Source organism: Limanda limanda, chromosome 9, assembly GCF_963576545.1.
Source record: "Limanda limanda chromosome 9, fLimLim1.1, whole genome shotgun sequence".
Lineage (NCBI taxonomy): Eukaryota > Metazoa > Chordata > Actinopteri > Pleuronectiformes > Pleuronectidae > Limanda > Limanda limanda.
The window spans coordinates 27,224,511-27,244,206 of NC_083644.1; the positions used below are offsets into that span (position 1 = coordinate 27,224,511).

The 19,696-nt window shown below is 40.9% G+C and overlaps 1 protein-coding gene across 4 annotated transcripts in view; it reads right to left on the reverse strand.

Annotated features, from left to right (window-relative positions):
* Positions 1-19,696, reverse strand: part of nlgn1 (neuroligin 1) — a 265,168-nt gene that overhangs the window by 143,885 nt on the left and 101,587 nt on the right. The gene's annotated exons all lie outside the window — the stretch shown is intronic.

Consider the following 19,696-nt stretch of genomic DNA (forward strand, 5'->3'; position numbering starts at 1 on the left):
ATTCTCTCCTCTTTCATTTCAGTCCCTCCCACTGCTCTTTATCTAACCCTTGACTTAGATGAATCCTGTTATGGTGTGACGTGAACCTGCGGCGGCAGAGAAGCATAGGCATAGACAGAGAGGGAATGCGGTTAACATACAGCTGAGGCAGGATGTGGACACACACACACAACACACACACACACACACACACACACACACACACACACACACACACAAAGACTGGTGTCATGATCAAGCAGACATTTTGGCACTGAGCTGACCACATTGAAGTGACTGTGCTATTAGACTGTGTTCATCTGACTCATGCTTTGAAACTACATTAACAACATCTGCCCCAGGCCAGAAACTTGCTGCATCAAGGTGCCACATTTAGCCTGTTCTCCAGGCTGTTACATGACAGCTATAATTATTTTACCAGACGCCATGAAACTAACCAGTGTGTCTGTGCTGGAAAAAATATGATTTAACATAACTTTAAAATGAGTGTTACTTTTTTTCTAGCATTACTGTGCTGGAAAAAATATGATTTAACATAACTTTAAAATGAGTGTTACTTTTTCAACTACGGCATCAGACCCAGAAGTTGTACATAAAAATAAGGAGATGATGTTTGGGAGCACAATGGTTTTCCTACTGTCTTATACCAATATTAATATTAAACAATTTCTAACTGGTGTTTATCCCTCACAAAGAACTTGGGTACAAAATGTATGCTCCGGAAACGTTAATATCATCTGTGTCAGCCTTTTAGGTCTTCATGGTGTTTATCTGAGGACTGTAGTAAACAGTTTATGCAGTTTTATATTCCAAACACACTCTGAGCTCATCCAATATTTGCTGACAGAGTTTTAAGTCGCCTGTCTGACAGAGAGGAAAGTTTCTCCCTCAAAAGAAACTTTAATTTTCATCAAATAGATTTTACAACCGCAGAATTAAATTAAAATGAATGAATTAAAAAAAATGAATTTTAATTCAAAAAAATGAATTAAAATGCAGTTGAACTAGGGGGAAAACACAGTCTAATCTTCCAAACTCATTATTGGGAGAGTGGGAATGTGTGTGTGTGTGTGTGTGTGTGTGTGTGTGTGTGTGTGTGTGTGTGTGTGTGTGTGTGTGTGTGTGTGTGTGTGTGTGTGTCTTTTTGTGATTCTGTTTCAAAAAGTTCCAACATCAGCACGATATGAAGCAGTCGGCACACCTCAATGATTAAATTAGCTTTACAGGGTTATTCTTGAAACTTTAGAAAAAAGTGTAAAACATGTTCTTCACTTGTAGGAATTAAAAGTAAAAGCATTTGCTATCATATTTCTCTATTAATATGTTTTCAATTAAATGCATTTTTTTCAATTAAATTTTTAAGTAGAGTCTGTGCTTTGAAAATAGTGGTACATTAATGGCTTCCAACGGTCAAAGCGAACCTATTGGTTGAATTTCAATACATTTGGTATAGATGCAGGTGAGGATAACTGATCTCTTCGTCTGGTGGGTGGAGTTAAGACGACGGAATCATGACGTAAAATCATTTGCATGCACAATTACACAGAATAATGGCAGGCTCTGTGAGCTACAGAGTGAGCGGAGATATCAAATCTGACAATATACGTGAATGTATATGTATATCCAGTATATACACCACTTATATATCTATATGGATTTTTCTCCATATTTTTTACTCTCATTATGTCAGTCAGCCTTCAGCCACCCTGCATATCATTGCACACAGAGCATGTGACTCCTCAACATTTGTATTCGATGCAAACTACCGTACACATCAAAGAACACAGCGTTTCACTGCTGCTGCTTCCTCCGAGCTTCTGTGTTTTACACATCTCACTGCAACAATGCTGAGGAGAACCATGTGTGAATGCACTGCTCATTATGCTGAGGTTTCCAGATGCACACTGGAATGATAATGAATAAGGCAGGAGTGTGAAGTGAGTGTTAAAATTCCCACATCACATGTAAATTTGTCCTGATCAAGTCAGGATTCAAACGTTGCTTAAACATATGTGGCTTGAGGCTGCTGCTTAAGTTACCACTGCATTTAACTCATTTAAATTAGCGCTATAGAATGTATTAAATTGTGTGGTAAACTTAGTTTGGGCTGTGCTCGTCCAGCATCCCTTTTACTTTAAAACTCCTCATTGAGAGGAGCGGATTTATGCAGGTTAAAGTGGAAGTGATTATACTTAATGGAAGAACATTCCATCCATGTATGATCGTGTGTGTGTCTTCTTGTGTCAAGTATTTTTAACAGTCACTTGAGCGCCAGGGAAGTGACTGAGGAAATCAGACGTAGAATGGAACAGAGTCAGTCAAGTAGAGTAGCATCATCCAGGTCTGTTCCATTTAGATTGATTTACCCCGAGCAAAGGCTCTGCAATTATTGCTTGAGCAATCTCTCCAAGTCAAGAGCCCAGAATTAGAGCAGAATCACACTTCTCCTCCTCCTCTTCTTGTCGTCTCCTCCAGCTATAGACCAGCTCAACGTTGAAGTGGATATGAAGCCTGGCACCAAGCAGCAAAGTAATAAATGCAGCGAGAGCCACAGAGCGGGCTCCACTAGAAGGGAACCAACATCTACAGTACCCAGGGTATTATGGGACAGCTTAGACAGAAATGTGCTGAGGCCACGGCAGCCATTAAATTACACACAGCACTGTGCAGCCTGATCACAGAGCTCCCATGAGTCTCGGCGTTTCTGGAACATGAAGGGGTTTCACACTTCTAGGAGTCAGGGAGTGTTGTGCTGAAGGCCTTGTTTTTCTTATTTTGCTGATGTGAAACATGACCCAGCTGATAAATGAATAATCAAAATGATTAAGTTTAAGTGAAAATGATACTCAGGTCAGTTTTTTTTGATTTTCCACATTTATTCATCCTTCAAGTGAGCATTTGGAAGATGGGTATGTTCTGACTTGATCAATCATGTGCACAGTTACATTATGATATTGTCAGGGGATCGTAGTCCCAGTAGTGATCACTTCAACAGTAACTATTGTCCTTTTTGCAGATTGAATCATGTAAATGTGCCCTCAAGAAAACAAATAATGACATAAAATCCACGACATGATTACAGTATGACGTCATTTTCTTTCTATCCTTGTCATGAAAGCTGTTTGCCCTGTGATTTATCCGGTACTTCAGAACCCTCAGATCTTGCCCAGCGTATTCTGAATATATTTGCCATATAATCATCTTTCGTGATATTGGAACATATCCTTATTAAAAGAGTGACAATGGCATTAACCTTCACATTTTACTGATTCCTTTGGAAATTTCTTGCAACACTGAGTTCAAATCCAATAGTTATACTTTGCAAGGAAATATTACTGCAGAGTTGAAACATGGCCTAAGGTGCACACTGCACCCCAGGGTGCATCTGTATGTCTCTGCACATGTGCATAAATGTACACATTATATTTTCTCTATTAACACTTGCATTAGTGTGTTGCCCCTGTGTGCGTGTGTATGTGTGTGAGCCATCAATCCTGTGAACCTAACTAGATGTAAGCAGAGGGCCCAGTGTAATCCAATGGAAGCCCCTGTAAAATAGGACAGACAACTATATAGATCAGCTAGAATGAGTTATAACTCTAGTTCTAATCAGATAAAGAGAGCGACGGAACAGCGAGACGAGGGAAAGGAGAGGAAGGGGAGGGAGGAAGAGGAGGCGAGGATGTTAGGGCCAAAGAGGAAACAGTGGAAGGGAAGTGGAGACCATACAAAAAGAGTCAAAGCTCCTGGAAGTTAAGGAAGCTAATGGTCAATTTTGAGAGAGGGGTAGATGAATGTGGATAAAGGATAGAGAGTGGGGCACACACACACAGAGGGGAGAGTCTGGATGTGTGAAGTGTTTCGATTTCATCCTCCACAGCTTGACCACTTCAGGTGAACACAAAATAAAATCCTTATTCTTGTTATAGACTTTACAGAGTCAGGACATTTTGAGAACATGAGGACAGTGTGGCGGTCCTAGTTGAGACTTGGTTTTAAGGAATATTATTAAGTTCAGCATAAGGGCAAGGGGTTTGGGAATGCAGTATGTCAATGACTACAAAGGGGTGTGTGTGTGTGTGTGTGTGTGTGTGCTTTGAGGGGTTGGCTGAGGGTCAAGTATAACCCCCCCCCCACACTAAAAAAAACTTGAAACATAAAAACTGTGCTCTTCTCCTAGCCAGCATGTCTTTTCACCTGTCAAACCCACCACCAACTCTCTGTCACTGGTGATGGATGTTACTTGTGCCTCAGACTGAAGGGGGAATAGACTGTTCTCTCTGTGCGTTTCACAGCAATCTGGAGCTGTCAATACACACATACACACACACACACACACACACACACACACACACAGACAAACACACACACACACACACACATCTGTGTGAAGCTGTCATGTCTCTATCAAACAACATACCTCATGCTTCAAAGACAGAGCAAAACACCTGGAGAACACACAAACAGAAACAACAACGAAAAGTTAGTCCGAGCAGCAGACAAGTTGCATTTTAAGCATGAACTTGTTTTTTGGAAACTTCTAGTTTCTGCTTATGTCAGATCTCCGACTGTGACTGTGTTTCCCCTTCCACAGACACACATCACGGGACATGATCCGAGTGGACAAGTGGTTACTGTGGCAAAATGAGGGTCAGGCCCTACATCCTCTCCACTGAATCCCATCAGCTCCAGGGCTGCGGATCTGTACCTGACCCTGGCATTTGACCTCCCAGCAGAGAGGGCTACAGAGAAGAAACTATTATTACTATGGCTTATTTCAATCGGTCTAAAAAGTGCCAAAGTACACATATGCTCAGGACTGCAAATGCTGAGGTGGTCTTGTCTTTGCTGTTGTTTCCTGGATCAGTGTCTTGGCAGCAATAAGAAACCACTGTGACTAGCACAACAAGAATGCTCAGTGTGCTGCTTAGCTGGCTTCAGAGAGATACGATGATGGATCCAGTTTGATTTTCTGCATTCCACAGACTTCTTGGGGAGTGTTTAATCTGCCTTGGCAAGGACGTATCTGGTGGAGCATTCCCAAATATGGCTAAATGAAGTGCCACACCAATATTGATCTGGCCTGGAACTCCTCTCAAGGATCCATTGAGTTAGTGTGCTCTATATGTGGAGCTGAAGGAGTTCAGGCAACATGTGTTTGATAAGAGGGGAGACTGGAGAGTAAAGTTTCTGTCATTATCCTCTGGTCCATAAGAGAAAAAACGATCAAAAACTGTGAATTTGAGAAAGGAAATGATTAGAGAGTGAAATCAACTAATTTTTATGCCTATTCAGGCACCGTATTTTACTCCAACACCAACAAAAGGGTGAACTAGTGTGCAGTGTGTTGTGTACCAGAGAAAGCCATGTTAACTAGTGTAGATCATTTTAAGCCTACAGTCACGACTGGATTTAGCTAACCTGCTTCATTTGCGTGAGATTATAAATTAAAGTACAAACATGCTGGTTCATCAAAAGCAAAACAGTGAACATAACTACCTCACCGCATGTAATTGCAGCTTCACACGCTGGATTACAGGTTTGCCATCCCTGTAACTTCTAATTTATTCAAGGGAATCCCACTCCGCTGCTCACATGGTGAGTAACTTCAAGTGTTGAATGACATAAGAAGCAAATTATGTCATGAAAACGTTTTTTCAACGGGGTTTTGCATTGACTGACACTTATGGTTTAAAAAGGGCAACTTATCCAAAGTTAAATCCAACTACATCTCCTACAGTCCTAATAAGACTGGGGAGTCACACCTGTCTCTCTTCAATGCAAATATTTCAATTTCATCTCTGCCTAAAATCTAATTTCTGTAACAGTCAGTGACTCCATGCTTTGCTCTACATCGTAGCTCCCTTTTTCCAACTCTGTCTCTCCGTCGACTGGCTGGGCTGTTAAGAACCTAGCGTGGCCCGTGATGCTCGAGATGTGAAATTGAAAAGCCAGTCAGCTGTTTAAATATCCCATTTATTGTCACTCGCTAATGAAAACAATCACTCACTGTTAAATTTGAATTGCATTTAAAAAAATATATAAACCAAGAGAGCCTGACAAATGTGAGATAATAGGCAGAGGCCGAGATCAGAGGGGAGACGATCGTAGAGACAAGTAGATGAAGAAAGAGCCGGCACACTGCTCATCGTGGAGGCTTTATAATAAGTCCAGCTTGAAATGTATAAAAGAAAGACAGTTCACCCTGAAACCACCTGAAATTTCTCTCCTCTTTTCATGTTCCTCCTCTTTTCACACAATGTCACACGTGTATCTCTAATGTAGCCCCAGGAGTGTCCATTCCCAAATAATATAATCAACATTATATCAATTCAAATATGCTGGAGTATGCTGGGATGTGTATGTATTTTCACCTTCTGCCAATGACTCCCTTGATTGTAAGTATTGGATTTTTGACTACAAATGAGGTCTATGCTACTGATTAATAGTTTATTTTAAATAACACTAGCTCTGCTGCCTCTAGCTATAGAGAACATAAAAAGATAGTGTTGCCATGTCCCATAAATTTCTTAAATTGAATAGGTGTTTAGCTGGAATATAACCCAAAGCTAACTTCCTAAGTGCATGTAACAAAGCAGCATCCACGTGCTATAGATGGAGAGACTCAAAAAGCACATGTAAAATGAAACATTAAACACACATCCTCATAAAACACATGATGAATCACTGATAATTACTCATAAAACACGTATTTTGGACATTGGAATTTATTGTAGCATAAGCATATAAAACTCTCCTTTCAACAGCGGTCAACCATGTGAGGAAATTTAAAGCAGGCACACTGACCTTCCTAATACACTGAGGCAATGCTAACAGCCAGCTCACTTGTGAATTTGCAGGCAGGGATGGAGGGCTGCGTTGATCGTCTTCTGCATATATCTCAAAATTGTCTTGCCATTATTGACCTAATTTGGACTTTGACTTCCCCAATTGCAAGACTGTCCTGAACATAACTTTAACAGAGTGCTGCTGATGGCCCGAAGAAGGGAAAAAAAATCAAACACTGTCAACAATTAAGTGGTCACCCTGAACTACTGATTTCAACACAGAGGCATATTTAGCAGGGATCCCACTGTGATACTGCTGCTCACACTGCATCGGCCTCATAAAGACTGAGGCTAGAGAGTCAGGTACAGACTGATACGAGATCAATAGCTTTGGTCAGATAATGTCGCAGGGGTCCTCAGGCTGGGGAACCAAGCCCATGTTTAAAAAGTCAGAGTGAACTAGCTCAAAGAGAGAAGAGAACATGTACAAAATAGAGGAAGGAGGTTTTCTTCTGACCAGTGGGCAGAGAGTTAAAATGTAAAAACACAGGTTTACCTTGGATTATTATTATGTTTGTTTCTACTAGTAAGACAATGATCCACGATAGAGCAGGACTTAATCCAGCACAACAAAGTCAACATTTTGAGAGCCATAAGAGGGGTAGAGAAGATCCCATCAAGTCTAAGTAAAAAGAAAAGACCCTAAGGTGAGAAAATGGGCTGGGTTTTGACATATGGAGCACTCCAGAGCACATTCAGGTGTTGTTTGGGAATTATGACACGACAGCGAAAGGTTTTGAACCTGTGTTGTACTGTACGAGGATCAATACACACCATTGTGCAGATGCTGTGAAATGCCAATGCCAGTTACTAAGATTAGATCAGGCCCCGGTTTAACATGTCTGCTAAACTGTCATTATTTTGTTATTTTCTTTCTCTTGCCAAATCTGTTGTTCACTCATTGTCTTGCTCTCCACACCTCTGATATCTGAGAAGCACTTCATATCCAGGATCAAGCTATTAAATCAATTCCCGTCAAGCCAGGCCAACCGCAATCACTTGAGTATGATTCCAGGGTCTCACAGCAAGCGTGCACATTGCCAAAACACCTACCACTGCTCGCCCACTGTCACTGCTGACTGCGGGACCTGTAAAACTGATGCTTTGAAAAAGACCGGCTCTCATTCAGTGTTGCCTTCTGCTTTCACAGCCCTTTGAAATTCAGATGCATAATGCATGACACTTTCTTATAGGAGATCAGCACTTTTGGCTTAATTTGATCTTCTAGACTACATTGGACAGTGTCAAGTAATATCACAGTTTAAGCTAATTTGCCCCAAGTGCCAAATTAGTTGTTTCGTATGTATAATAAAAGATTACTGACCCACTGCATGTCTAAATCATGGACATACACGCTACAGCAGATCTAATTAAATTATCAGTGTATTGAGATTTGATTGCACCTTGTTCTCCTTGATAAATTCCGTTCATCTCCCCCAGTAGAAGCCTTCACAGAGTATTAAACACAAATTCTGCCCTGACTCATTCGTCAAAGGAGGTTAAGTAGGACTCAGTCTTAAAACGTTTTGACCTTAACTTGAGTGGGGTCCCTTTTTCATTGTGACCAACTAAAATAAGCATGTAAGCCATCTGCCTCTACCTCCATATAGAACCCACAGTAGTAGACATAACAAACTTGTATTACTACGATAACAACAATATGGAGCAGTGTTACAACAGCAGACAAACTGGACGTCACCAAGATGATAACATGTTGCAACAGGTGCAATTTAGTCACAGACAAAATAAGAGCCAAATCAATCAGCTACTTCTTCAGGGTTAATGAACCTTTAGCATCACGATTACATTAAAAAAAGGTTTCAGACTTAATGTTTTACACAGGGTAGGATCAGCCACATGTCACCTAAGAAAAATTGGTGACCTTTGGTTACCAGCCACATTTCCCAGAACTACAAAAACGTCCCTACCTCAACTATACCCTAACTATAAAAAAGCTTCCCTGCAATTTGTAGAAATTAATCTTTTGAATATCCTTGAGGGTTTTGTGATGTTGGTCAATTTCAACAATATGTTTGGTTAGTAAGTTAGGAGGGCAAAATACTGTCTATTCTGCAAATACAAAGGGGTCCGCTCTCCTTTTAGAAATAATAATGCAATGTGTTGTGTCATGATCAGAACAGTGAAGCTTCATATTAGCACACAGATGAAAACATCACAGATTCTGGCTCACACTCAAATTTGGAAACTGCTCTTAATGCAAAAAGAGGGGAAAATTTACGAACATTTCAAAGATGGCTTCTTTGATAACATTTGATTGAAATCATTTTAATTACTCCAATTATACATAACATTATACATAGCCTGGGGGTCCTATTCCAGAAGAAAGCTGTTTTGTTTTCTTGACTGAAAACAATTGACAAGAAGGGGTGAGGTTTGGAGAGACATTGAGCGAGTCAGTTATCTTCCAGCAACACCCCGTCTACATGAGAACCTCTCTATGTGTATCACTCATTAAAGCAAAGCAGTGGTTGCTGATAAAGAGAATGGGATTAGTGTGATTAATACCGTGTGTCACTTGTTATGTCTTTAGCAGAATGAATGATGGAGCTGCACACACACATACCTGAGTGTTCTCACTAACACACATTTATTTTTAAAAAGGATTTTGGGTTGGAAAAGTCTGCATCATTTGTTACACAGGCCTTATCTCTGTTCTTAACGCTAAGGTCACCTCTCACTGAAAGTGCCCTCAAATAACACAAATCTCAAGTATGCACAATGCCACAGACACACTTGTGCGCTCACACGCGGACTGTGTGTGCACACACATATACTGTCACCCTTGGTGATTAGTCAGTTTGGTCGCCCTAGGGGCTCTACAAGAAACCAGTCGCCATGTGTTAGTGAGTTCCAAACGTAGATCTCTGCTTCTCTCTCTTTGTGTGTTTAGAGTTCTGCACTGTGTGGAGAGTCTGAAAATTAGGAAAAATAGATAATAAAAGAAAAGGCAAGCGCACACACATACACACACAACCTAACCTATACCTAACACTAAGCTCAACTACTGAACCAAAAATCCCAACTGGGAAAACCGCTGTTGTCCTTGTTGGAAACGGATAACAGATTGATCGCTCTTTAGAGGTAGACTATTCCAGGACCCTCCAACACAACACTACACACAGCAAGAGATGTGACAGTCCCCTTTAAAAAAAGGCGGCTAGGAATAAGTGTGTGTGTGCTGTATGGGACAGACCCCTGGCTGAGGCTCTGTTTGGCCCTAAAGCACAACAGATGTTGCTCTTTTGCCCAGAAATGCATGCAGCCACACACACACACGCACACACACACACACACACAAGCACACACACACACACACACACACACACACACACACAAGCACACACACATATACACACACACACACACACACACAAACTGTAACACAAGTGAAAATAAACCGCACAGATATATAAAACACAATCCATCCATCTACATATATAGATATATATATTAATTCATTCTACTATCTTTTAATCGATCCACATATCTAATCCGACCTGATAGCAGATCGAAAACATGTAAACCAATGAAATCTATTTCACCTTAGTGGTGAACATTTCTTGTTTTTTTTTATAGTTGAAAAGCTTGTGAAACAAAAGGTTAGACCATCATGTGATGCTGAGCAGTCTGTTGAAATGTAATAATTATAATAATAGTAATAATACAGTTACAGAGGGGTATCCTTCTGTGACTGACTGGTTAATGTAACAATATGACTAAGAAAATAAAATAAAAAAAGTTTTTTTTTAAGATTCATAATTAGGAATAAGAAATATCAGCTTCAAGGTCCCCCTGTCTAACACTTCTGAAGAATCATGTTACATATACCTTACATCTACCTCAAACCTTATGTAACAATAGAGCGAAGGGATGGAAAGTGCAGTGATGATGAGCTGTGGTTAGTCTGCTCACCTCTGATTCCCACCAATAGAAAGATTTTATCTTAGCTATAAGAAGCTGAATTTTGAGCTGTGTACTGTAGAAAAGTACAGCTATGGCCAGTATTGGTTTAAAGTCGTCAGCAGTGCAACACATACACGGGGCTGACGGTAGAAGCATCATTACACAAATGATTTAACCTGTGTACATTAACTGTATGTATGATGGTGGAGAGGTCTCCCTGGGGCAGTAAATGAAATGCTCCTCTGCTTCCAATTCTCCATCAGAGAAGCTATGGACACACAAACTTACACACACACACACACACACACACACACACACACACAGAGACACACACACACACACACACACACACACACACACACACACACACACACACACATATACACACACACACACACACACAAACTGTAACACAAGTGAAAATAAACCGCACAGATATATAAAACACAATCCATCCATCTACATATATAGATATATATATTAATTCATTCTACTATCTTTTAATCGATCCACATATCTAATCCGACCTGATAGCAGATCGAAAACATGTAAACCAATGAAATCTATTTCACCTTAGTGGTGAACATTTCTTGTTTTTTTTTATAGTTGAAAAGCTTGTGAAACAAAAGGTTAGACCATCATGTGATGCTGAGCAGTCTGTTGAAATGTAATAATTATAATAATAGTAATAATACAGTTACAGAGGGGTATCCTTCTGTGACTGACTGGTTAATGTAACAATATGACTAAGAAAATAAAATAAAAAAAGTTTTTTTTTAAGATTCATAATTAGGAATAAGAAATATCAGCTTCAAGGTCCCCCTGTCTAACACTTCTGAAGAATCATGTTACATATACCTTACATCTACCTCAAACCTTATGTAACAATAGAGCGAAGGGATGGAAAGTGCAGTGATGATGAGCTGTGGTTAGTCTGCTCACCTCTGATTCCCACCAATAGAAAGATTTTATCTTAGCTATAAGAAGCTGAATTTTGAGCTGTGTACTGTAGAAAAGTACAGCTATGGCCAGTATTGGTTTAAAGTCGTCAGCAGTGCAACACATACACGGGGCTGACGGTAGAAGCATCATTACACAAATGATTTAACCTGTGTACATTAACTGTCTGCAAATTAAAGACGACCTTAAAGTCTGAAGTTCATGTTAATTTGCTCCAAATTGAATTCTGCGTATGGACAAACACAAATAGATACTAATGAACATAACCAGACAGAGGCCTTGAAGCAAAGGCTTGAACAAGGAGGCACAGTACCAATTTTAATGATAAAGTCATATTGAGGTCACCCCTGACTGGCAGTTAAGCATTTTCTTATTCAAACCTTGGTAATGCAGTGTTTTTATCTTTTAATATTGTCAATGCTGTTATAATTTACTGCAGCGCTCTCATCAGAAATCTGTTTAATTTTCATGGTCATTGTCATCACTACATAAAAAATAAATGTCTAACTTTCTGTGATTATAACAGACCTGCACGCGAGGGCATAAACTGGCAAAATAACGGTGTCAAGTGAATGCATCTTTTGGTATATGTTTGTAACCTGGCTTTACATGCAGGCTTTCAAAGGCTAGGCTCAGGCTATAAGCTGGGTCAGCAGCGGTTAAAGTGCAAGTATCAATAAATGTATGATGGTGGAGAGGTCTCCCTGGGGCAGTAAATGAAATGCTCCTCTGCTTCCATTTCTCCATCAGAGAAGCTATGGACACACAAACTTACACACACACACACACACACACACACACACACACACACACACACACACACACACACACACACACACACACACACACAGAGACACACACACACACACACACACACACACACACACACACACACACACACACACACACACAAACAACTTGTCAACAGCATGACCAGTTCACAGCTCCCCCAGGGCCAGTTATGAACCTGCAAGGCCAGCGTTTATAGATCTCTACTTCGGTTCTCTCCCCCAATACACAAACACATACCTATACAAATACTCACAAAGCACATAGGTGATATGACTGAACTCAACACTAACACATATCTCATCTGGTGAGGAGGTGTTTCTCTTGGTTACTGGTTGGACCCGACTCAACTTTAGCTGCATATGTCTTGTGTGTTGTTGTGGCAGAAATTAAAAGATAAGAACAACAACATTTTCACTGAGAGTATATCTATTACCACTATAGCTATATAGTTTATCCAGGTGGTAAGTAGACTGTATTGTTATATAGCGCTTTCCAGTCGTATTGATCACTCAAAGTGCTTCAGGGAACAAGTTGCAGTCACCCATTTACACACACATTCATACGGTGCTTCTATACACAGTGCTTTTTGTATTACACAACATCCACACACACTCATCAGAAGCACTCTGGGGTTCAGTGTCTTGCCCAAGAACACTCTATTGCAGATCAGAGGGGTTGGCCACAGTTCACTGTTTCGTGAACAATCCGTTCTTCCTCCTGAGTCACGGTCAGTCACATCCTCAAGGATGCTGAAAATGTGTATTCTTTTAAATTGGGTGAATATTCACAATGTGTTAGACATATGTACCAGGCCTGTACTGGCATATAGTGAAAAAGTGGATATGAAACTGGCAGCAGAGCGAGAGAGGGGGGGGGGAGAACTGATTAACTGGAGGTGTGTGTATAATGAAGATAGATGTTGGTGTAAACACAAGTAGCTGGGGCCCTGCAGTGCCGTCGTGTTGGAAGGGGAAACAGAATTATTAATAATTATGCATATTAATATTGATGATTAAGTGGCTGATGTTAATGGTTACTTCTCTAATTAGCATCAGCAGGACGCAATATGCTGCAGATTAATTTTACACATGCAAATCAAGTGGCGAGACTTCAGTGATGACACTGCACCTCTCCGTCTCTCCCTCCCTCTCTCAGGGTTTCAGTATGTTTACTTGCAAGACGCTCGAGGGTGGGTTTGCTCGACATCTTTTGTCTCTGTCTCTTTTTTCAAATAAATAAACAATAAAAACACAACTAGCACTGGTTTGTGAAAAGTATTTTTTAACAGCTAACTAAAATTATAAAGCGGATTAACTTTGAATAAAATTTGATTCATTTGTGAGTCTACCTTTTAACATGTGTTTAGACAGAAGAGATGAAAGCAAAAAGGTTGAATTTCAAAGACAATGATGACCATGGTGGGTATAACAGAAATTAACAGTTATAATAACAACAAGCTCATTGAAAGCCAATGGCCAATATTTTGGGAGACAGTGGATATCCAGGCCTAGTCTCCATCTTTCGTTCACCAAGTTATCTCCAATATCATCTATCTGCAATTTAATGCATATAAATAATAAAATAGATATTATGATAAATAATAATAGCTGAAGCATTTCTTTCACCGTTTTCCAGCCTTTCTGCTTTCCACGTGGGCTGTTTTCCAGTGGGCAACCACAGCCTGGTCAATCGTGGTTGGTTGAATTAGATGCAGAAGGTTTCTGGCCCCAACATCTTGTGCCTCACCTACAGATTCATATTCACATGTAGAATCTGCTTAGTAAATATTGGATTTAACTTCCATAGTCATCATTTATTATTCTTCGTAAAACCAAAAACAACGCTCAGTTGTACAGAGAGAGTGGTGAAAATAGGAAAAAATACAGAGAGTTAATGAAAAGGTTCTCTATAATAATGCTCATATGACTTTAGCTGGGTTTCAATTCAGGAGCCACATCCATCGAAGGACCCGGTCTACGCAGCAGACAAAAGAAGCAGCCCACTGCATAGACTATGTTGACTGAAGCGACAAGAACGCTTATTGTTTAATTAAAAAATGCTGAAGGATGTTGTTTTCTTAAACATTTGTACTGTTCAATGTTCGTTTGAGTACTTACATTTAAAAATAAATTCTCCTGAAGTTCTGACCTTGCTTGCTGCCACCTTTAACTCTTTGAAAAAACTGTTAAATCACTGATTAACTTCGGAATCACTTATGGTTTTAAAGCAGTATAGTGAGAATGTGTGCAGTACTGATTGTTGGTTCATCTTATGCCAATAAATAATTGAAATGAATTCAAATGAACGGAGGCAAACAGGGAGACAGGGAGAGAAAGAGCAGAGAGAGGACAGTCCTGCTTCAGGGAGATGAGGAGAAACAACAGGATCTTCCTCCTCCTCCTCCTCCTCCTCCTCCTCCTCCTCCACCTCCTCTTTTATCCTTCATATTGTTCAATTATTTCCGTCGAGAAAATGAATGAATGTGCCACATGTGGAGAGAGCAAGGAGAAAAGAGAAGGCTGACCTTTGAGAGGATTATGGGATTTGTCTTAGAACAAAGCGTGGAGGCAATATGGCAGACGTATTCTGTGAAATAGACTATTTAGCAGTGAGAAGGCAGTGATCAACAAGACAAGCCAGTGGCAGACAAAAAGAAGAGGATCACTGTGTGAATGTAAAGCTTTGTGTATGGCAGTTCATTGGGAGAGGAGGGTGATGCACATAAACACCGGTTTTTGAGAGAGACAGAGGACAAAGACACCAAGCAAGATAAGTAATGCTGTCATTGTGTCAGATATTCTTCAACCTCTGCTCACTATCTTCTGCTGGCAGCAAAACAGAAGCTCATCCCTGCCTTTTCTATACCATCAGCATTTTAAGTCTTGTGTTTAATGTTTTTTACTTAATTATTCTATTGAGTTTGCCTCAGAAATGAAAGTGTTACTGTCCTTCTCTGCCTAGGTAGAGAAAGGATTAGCTGTCTTAAGGCCAATTTATGCCTCTCCGTTTTTTCTATTACGGACAGATAAGACCGCCCTATCCGTCGTGAAACGCCCTCTCCGAATGCTTCGGACAGCTTTTCGTACACGTCTGATTTTTCTAACTATCCGTCTTCATGTTGGAGACCCGACGGACCGCTCTTGGCTGTGATTGGTCCGCGAACGACATCATTTCCGTATGACGTCATTTCTGTATGACGTCATTTCCGTATTTCCGGACCTCAAACTTCCTGTTTACATTTTAGCAACAAACACGAACACAACTATGATTCTACGATTAATGTGACGTGTGTGTTAAGCCAGCGGAGTTGTCCGGCTGACGGTGGCTCGTTAGAGCACTGAGGGCATGTGTGCACGGTCACATACGGTTATAACGAGCTTTCAAAACGGCGCTAGCAGGCTAGGCTAGCGGGCTAGGCTAGCCACCATGCTAACTGCGGTGGTAACAGTGCAAGAAACCGCCGTCACGACTTTAATTCCACTTCTATCATGACACTGTTTCTATAATACCGTCAGGTTAGAAGCAAACACTGGATAGTAGTTGTTAGTGCCGGGAGTCCCTGCTGACTGTGTGTGGAAGCTGGGGGGGAGCTAGCTCCGGGTAGCTTCTAGCTACATGTAGCCTCAAGCAGATTCAAGCTGTGGAATCAGCAACACAGTTCGGAAACAAGACCGGGGAACCGCTGCGCTAAGAAGCGATTACATCAGCATCTTGACACGCTGGGTGTCACTTTATTTAGTTCTGTTAGTTGCCATGGTTCAGTGTGTGGGAGGCCGGCTAACATGTAAACAGAGACACGTGGACTTCTTCTTCCCAAATGGGGTAGGCTTCTCTGAGCTCGTCTTCCGTTGCGCCACCTATGGGTTTGGCTGGGAATTGTTTTTAGACGGATAGTCGTCGGAGAAGTAAAAATCAAAAAGACTCTTTGCCCCCCGCTGAGACCTCTCCGAGAAACGGACACGTAGTAGTATATAAGAGCCTTTACTCAATAGTTAGCTCCTCATAACCAGGACAGAAAAGCCCCAATAGACATTTGTGTTTGTTTAGAAATTGGCAGGTGATCTGACCAATCACATTTGGATTTGTAGAGGGTGGGACCAAAAATCTTTGCCCCAGTCCTTCTGGTGGGCTCAAGGCCTGCGCCATCTCAGTGTTTACCTTTGTTCTGTCCAAGGGATTAAGCCACCTAGCAGATCAGTCAGTCACACAGCACAGATGGCAAAGTGATGGGATGGCGGATGGTAAAGTAGAGAGAGGAAATAGGTCAGAAACCAAACACACAGATTTAATAAAAGCATGTAAAGTACTGATATCCTGCTTAAATAATGTTCTGATTACTTAAAATGATACTCAACGCATGACAGATGAGGATATAGTTGAGGCGCAGCATCACAACTCAGACCCTGGGTTCAAGTTATGACAGAAGAAAAGGCTCAACCCTATACCGGCTTAGGGTAATTTTTCAGGCAAAATAGTTTCTTACAGACAAAGGCATGAAGTCATAGTGGCCTCAATCAGCCCAGGAACATGAAAACCAAATGATTAATTTGACTGCCAACCATTTAAAATGATCTCCTATGGCAGTGGTTCTTAACCTTATTGGAGGTACTGAACCCTGCAAGCTTCATCAGTGCATTCACCGAACCCTTCGTAATTGGAAAAATAAAATATGATTTCTTCAAAACATAGGTATATAATTTGTTAATGCACAAAATGAACCATGCATCAGTTGCACACAAAATCAATGTGTTCAAAGAACAAAACCAACCATAAAAACCAACAATAACATAACTCAATGACTATTTACTGCAAATCAATGTGACTTTTGCTGTCGCCTTTCAGATACAAGTTCAGGAATGCGCGGCTTCACCTTGGCAAGTGCCACTTTCATATAATTTTCGCAACAAAGTCTGTTCCTTTTCTTAATTTTCATGTCTACTATCAAAAAGGATTGCTCGCACAAATACGTTATAACAAACAGTGTGAGTATCTCAAGGGCAATAAGGGGGTGTGGTACGATTTGGTGACACCAAAACGTTGAGAGCGTTGTTGTTCTGAGGAGTTGCTGTTGAAGCTGTCTCTGCTGAATGACGTACAATCAGAACAGCCACAAGTTGACTACTGAGCGCACCAAGTTCCCTGCAGCACAGATATCAAAGATAAGCAATGTGGCGTGATCAGCTGCAACCAGCTTTATCACTGCGGAGTTTGACGTCATGAATAATACGAGTAGCCTGAATTTCTTTTGTGTAACACACTTTTACTAAGCAACAAAATGTTTGCAATCTGACACGGCAAAAAAAAATTGTGTGTTACCAAATTGTGGGCAGCCAATTTTTTGACGGCCGACAAAAATGGCCAGACATTGTTAGTGTGAACCGGGCTATACTGTGTGTGTTTTGACCCCTGCCGAACCCCTGAGAGTGACTCACCGAACCCCTGGGGTTCGATCGAACCCAGGTTAAGAACCACTGTCTTATGGTATACCTATGGTTTAGGTCAGAGATCTAATGGGGCTTTAGTTAATTAAAAGTCAAATACCTACAATGGGTCTATGATAACACGTGAACTCCACTCACCTACATGAAAATGCGATATTATAAAGAACACGTCCACCACCACAACCTCTGCACCCTGACCCTCGAGCTCACGATATAAGAGCATGCCATAGCCTGCACTGTCAATGAAAGCTGGCGGTAGACGCAAATCAAGGGCTGCCAAAATTTCCAATATGAAAGTTAATAAAATACTGAAGACAAACTGATAGTTTTTATTCAGTTTTATATTTTTTTTTATTCACACATTCAAATTCAGATTTATTGCAAGGTCTGTTTGGAATGAAGGGTCCTTCATTTCAGTCTCAGAAGATATGACTAGCCGATATCTCATATTTAATATTGGCCTAGCCCTCAAATGAATACACACCATTTATCTCTCATATGCCCCCCCTCCTTGGGTTCCTGGTTTCTGAGCACGACACTACTGTCTGACCTCTAAAATTATGGCGACGGCAGATTTGTGACCAGTGCTGATAACCAATCAGACGGCTCGTGTCGTGCAGGGCAGAAGACCCCCTTCGAGTCTTAAATCACATTCTCCCTCAGTCTCACAGTCTCCTTTATTGCTTGTTGGCAATGGTTTGATTTGGTGTCGGCAGAGAGTATGGCGATAGAGAGGCTGACAGCCAGGGAATCTGAAATTATCAAAACCTGGTTTACCTGGAACTATGTCAGAGCACTGAATAGAACAGAATGAGACAGTAAGCTGTGAAAAAATGAAATGGAGGATTTGAGAACATCACACAGATACAGTTGTTCAGACTCAGGACTGGTTCACACCCCAGCATATGTACATTGCAGTGATCAGAGCTGTTATACACCACAGTCTTTGATCCTGCTACTGCACATGTCCATCTGCCACACTAGCCCCATGACACACTCACACACACACACACACACACACACACTCACACACAGGCACAGGCCTGCATTCACACATTAGCAGAGGACAAAGCTTTGATCAATAAATAACACTGTCACAGGGGCCCTGATATTTACGCATGCACTTTGCAGTGAGGTGCCTCGTAATAGCTCAGTGTGGAGGGATGTAATCCCAGTTTGTTTCTCAACCCATCTCTCCATCTGCCCCCTGTTCCCCTGCACAGCCAGTCAGCTTCTGTCCAACCTCCTATTCAGCAAATCTGCTGGACTCTTTGACCCCTGTCAGGCCAACAGCCGCATGGACACAACAGACTCATTGAGTCTAATTGAGATACAACTACAAATCTGAGGTGAAGTGAATGGACTGTGATGTGTATTTTATATCAGGTAGTGGAATTGGGACATTTTGTCCATAGCTTTTGTACATCATAACAATGGTCAGGTTAATAAATGTAATTTATAATGTAGGAGAATTTGAAGGAGGAGATAGGACTGAAAACCTCTCAAGGGTGTGCTCTGCATTTTGCCATGTGCATGCGGGAATAGTCCATGCCCCCCTGCAACCTAACCCAAGACAAGAGAACAGCTGGATGGATGTTTCCAACAGTCTTTTTCAATAGACAAACAAATTTAAATACCCAAAATACCAAGACTGTTTCCACAGGTGGGTTTGGGATTTATTAATTTAATTTAACTTAATTTATTGGACAATGTTTGCAAAAAAAAAAGTGT